Here is a 5,130-nt window from a genome sequence, read left to right on the forward strand (position 1 = left end):
GTAGGCTCAGATATTCGATTGTCTATAGGGTCCAACGTTATGTATGGCTAGCATACACGAGTGCTGCAGGGTTGGTGGAAGTTTCATGGATGAGTTGTGCGGGGTTAGTCAGCCAGTTATGAGATATTTAGCCTTCGTCTAGGAGTGAGGATTGAGCGCTCGCCTATGCTTATGTATATTGATAGGGCGTTGTGATGATATTTCATGCAAATATGGGTAGGTGAGGAAGGTAGTATGGGCCCGTACTACTGAAAGCACATGACCCGTACGTGTAGCGAGGAAGTCAGAACCCCTAGATTTTTGGTTAGGAGTTGGTTCCCCGTTATTATATGGGATGTCTGATATCTCCCTGGTATATTTTCAACATGGTGGTTACAAGGAGATTTGTGACCGGATCCGAGTCAGTATCAGGAGCTGGCAGTCAGGGTGGACCAGCAGTGCCCAAGACCATTGGTCAGATGAGGCTAGATGAGCTAGATGACAGGATTCGGGAGATCCAGCACGATAAGGTTGCTGCACTTTTCCGGGCGGAGTTGCTAGAGATGTTTGGGTCTATTAAGACCGCCATGGTTGAGTACTTTGATGAATGTTATGCATCCATTGCTGAGATGGCTGCCACTGCAGCCTTCGCAGCTATAGAAGCCACTGGTGATGGGACCAGTCGGGCTTTTCAGTATCGGGACATCGATAACACGAAGCCCTCGACTTTTGATGGGATTCAGGACCCGATCATAGCCATGAGGTGGCTATTTGACGTTGAGGGATGCTTTTTCACATACTCATATCCTACTGACTAGAAGGTCATGTGTACTCTGAACCTGCTGAGGTCCGGAGCAAAGGGCTGGTGGAGATTGATGACGGGGTTGTACTCTGACGAGTAGAGAGTTGTGGTTACGTGGGATCAGTTCAGGGAGATGTTCCACACTCGCTACATTCCACGGTGTCACACCCCGCTAAAGTGGAAACACGAGGCATGGTAGTATAAAAGGTTTCATAGCAAAAGTTAAAGGACAACACCAACTATAGTATTAAAAATCATTACAAATTTACAATGAGTTTGAACCACTTTTAAAAGAAATTACAATGTAAATTGAAATACAACACATGCGAATGCTCCTAAAAGTGATGTGTCTCTACGTGCCTCTTACTAGATGATTCCTGAAAAAGCATGTAAAACGAGCGTCAACTATAGAAATAGTTGGTGAGTACTTACAGATTAAAATAATAATATTGGTTTCATGAATCGAAATCAAGTTTTGATAAAAGTTTCCATAAATGAAAATATATTGTTAAAATGATTATCAAGTTCATTGCTACAAGGAGCAAACAATTTCATTGCTAAAACATATATATATATATTTCCAAAAATAAAATTTCGATGTTGTAATGAGAAACAAAGCTCATTGCTATAATGACAAACAAAGTTCATTGCTATAATTAATAAACAAGTTTATTGCCATAATTAATAACAATTTTTGTAAGTGTATGAGCAAACAATGAGTTCCCAATCAAGCCTATGACTGATGCCCTATCAAGATCTACGCTTATCGTTCCATAGCTTATATGGTATCATGCACTCCAGCAATCGGGCGAGTGAGGAGTTGTCAATTCCTAATAGCGCTATCCATAATGACCGTTGGCTGAAAGAGTTAATGGTTGGATTAAAGTATAAAGGGAATGGACTTAAGATGATCAGGCCTCATGTTTCGTGTTGCATAGACATACATAGAGAAATATAGCAAAATATACCAATCAAGTTTGATACAAATCAATTTAAATACAACGAACAAATAATAGTTTTTCGGACATGCTTTTCCACCCCAAAACATAAAAATCGAAAATAGGGGAGTCGTGAATACTCACAATATGCAAATATAGCAACCAAGTTTGATACAAATCAATTTAAATGCAACGAACAATAAATAGTTTTTCGGACATGCTTTTCCATCCCAAAACATAAAAACCGAAAATAGGGGGAGTCGTGAATACTCACAATATGCAAAATATACAACCAAGTTTGATACAAATCAATTTAAATGCAACGAACAATAAATAGTTTTTCGGACATGCTTTTCCATCCCAAAACATAAAAACCGAAAATAGGGGTAGTCGTGAACACTCACAATGCATTGAGATGATGTAAATGGTGCCTTGAACTACGTTCCACGTGTACCACTACCGATTCCTACAATAATGGTATTCGCTAGTGAGTCTCTAATCGAAATCTAACACTAGTATACTTACTACTACAATAGAATTATTCCAATATTGTGTCAAAATTTAATATTGATAAGTTACAAACATTTTTCTATGAAAATTAAATTTCAATGAACCAATTGGTATATAACAATTTAAGTGGAAAATTCTCATTATTGAAATGTTAATATTTAACATTTTAAGAGGTGTTCTAATGATTAAATATTCAAAAACTAAATCAATTTAGTTCTAAATTTCCCAAACTTTGTATTTCAATTTTAATTGAAGTCAAAGACTTTAAGATAAATTTTCTTGAAGTTTTGATTTATCTAACTATTTTTCGCCATTTTAATTCCCTGAATAATCATAAAATCATGGAAAAATAGTAAATTATCATGAAAAATTCTTATAATTTTTGTGTAATTGTTTTACAGTGTACATAATCTGGGAAAAATATTAATATGTGTTTTCAAAAAGTTAAACACAATTTTTCTGGTTTTTGTGTATTTATTCTATAAAAATAGAAATAAATAGATAACAGTTTCAAAAATTCACAAATTTTTTTTTAAAAGAGCTATTACACATAATTAAGCTGGGAAAAATATAAAAATGGATTTCTAAAATGTTTAACCCAATTTTATGATTTTTGTACATTTAAGTGTATTAAATCTTGGGAAAATAGAAGAAAAATAGCATACAGAAGATAAAAATCATCAAAAAATTTATGTATAATCCTAACATATTATAAGAGTTTCCGGTAAATTTTTATGAATTTTGGATGAGTAAAACTATTTTTCCTGTTTTTAGTCCATTATAAACACAAAAATTCAAGAAAAATAGATATACATTTTGAAAACTTCCCAAAATATTTTTCTGAGTCTTGAATATAAGGTAAAAGCTGCGAAAAATAAGAAATAATATTTTCACATTCCCTAAAGTGGGTTAATGATTTATTGGAGCTAAATAAAAAGAAAATTAAAATCCATACTAAACAGTAACAAAAATCGATGAAACTTCATGAGAGGTGTTTATTAACTTAAAGAGTCATCCACAAATATTTCCAGAATTTAGTTACAAGCGTAAGTATTTTATATGCTTTAACACTCTATTTTCTTATTATTTTCATGTAAAAATAAAGAAAATATATATTGAGCTGAAAATTTCCAGAATGCATCTTCAAACAATTTAATAACAATGAAAAATTGTTTTCTTATTTTTGATGTCGAAAAACATGCCTAAAGGTTCAAACAGTTATAGAGAAAACTTGATTCTTTTGATTTTGGTAAAGATTATTGATGTTACTATGAGAATTTTTGCAACATCTTCCAATGACTTTTGAATCAATATCTTTTTATACCTCTTAACACATGATGTTAAGTGCTGAAATTAATTTTTCCTTGATTTTTAGTGATGAATAAGACCTTTGAAAATGCAATAAAAAACTAGTATTCACAAAAACGTGCTGATTGAGCAACAGTTTTGTAAAAATTTCTAAAAATCGAAATATTGGAATTTTCCAGTGAGGTCAGATGGGATTGAAAGCTAACTCAATACATTATATTTCAGAAAATAATATTGAATTTTGGTTACGAAATGAGTGAGATATAGCAGTTTAAAGTCAGGTAAAGAAGGTAAAGAAATCTGGGAGATTGCATGCATGATGATTGGTTAGAAAAGTGAGTTTTCATCATTTCTTTGAGTAAATCTTTTGAAATATTTTAAAGATATCATGATAAACTTTTATTCTAGTCATGTTTCCAGTGATCAAAAGATTAAAACTTATCAAAATGTATACATGCATTTATGAACAAAATTTTGTTTCTCAAAAACTCTTAACCTGAGTTTCATGTTTTAATCCTTAAAATCGATTTTTGCACTAAGATCATTAACATGAAACCTTGTTTATCATACATGAATGGTGTTAAAACACATCCATGATGTTCTAAAAACCATTTTAACAAAAAGAAAACAAGTTTGAAGAAGATGAAGAAGTAGAAGTCGGTTTTTGAAGTAAAATGCACATGCATGGCTTAAATCATTGTTGTGGATCTTCAAGAGATGTATGTTCTTTACCTTAAATTTATTTGTGGCTTGAAAAAACCTTATGAATCTCCATAATTTCGTGGCTAAGAGGCTGTGGTTGTGGTGTTTGGAGAAAAAAAATTAGAGAGAAGGTAGAGAGAGTTTTCTAGAGAGAGAAAGAAAAGAGATGTGTATGTGTTGGAGAATGAGACTGTGAGAGAGAGATATGGGAAGAGAGGGGTACGAAATTTTGAGTATAATACCCATTTTTCATTCATTTTGTTTTATAAAATTTAAGTTCTTTTATAAAATATCTAAATTTTATATAAATTGTGCACTAAAATCAAGTTTTTATTCATAAAACCTTGATTTTTGATTTATAAATTAAGGGTAAATGTTAATGAGTTAAATTTTATTATCCTTGAATGAATTTTTATAATTTAATTAGTATAAGATCATATTATGAGGCTCATAACTATTTTTATAGAATTTTTAAGATTAAATTTCATAAATTTAGGTTTTTAGGGCATTTAGGGTTTTTGAGATTTGTAAATCTTTGGATATCAAAATCAATAGAATCTTTGAGACTTAAATTTATCTTGTGGTATTATAACTCTTTTCATAGTTATAAATAATGTTTGTAACTTATTTTATCGGTTTATTGGCATTCTATGTAGTGATTCCGAGATTCAAGCGAAATTGAGGAATCAAGTATACTAGTCCTAGTTTTCAACTTTGACTTAAGTTCCTACGAGACTCAGACCTAATTTATACCACTAGGTCAAGTGTATAATGTATGTATATGATTAATGAAAAGGTGCTCGAGTCAAAGAGTGAGCCGAATATGGACAGTGTCTACATTTAAGTAGTTGTAGAATTCACAGAACAATGTGAAATCTAAGTACACTATCC

The sequence above is a fragment of the Lactuca virosa genome, chromosome 6 (assembly GCF_052849685.1).
Source record: "Lactuca virosa cultivar CGN04683 chromosome 6, Lactuca_virosa_CGN04683_v6, whole genome shotgun sequence".
NCBI lineage: Eukaryota > Viridiplantae > Streptophyta > Magnoliopsida > Asterales > Asteraceae > Lactuca > Lactuca virosa.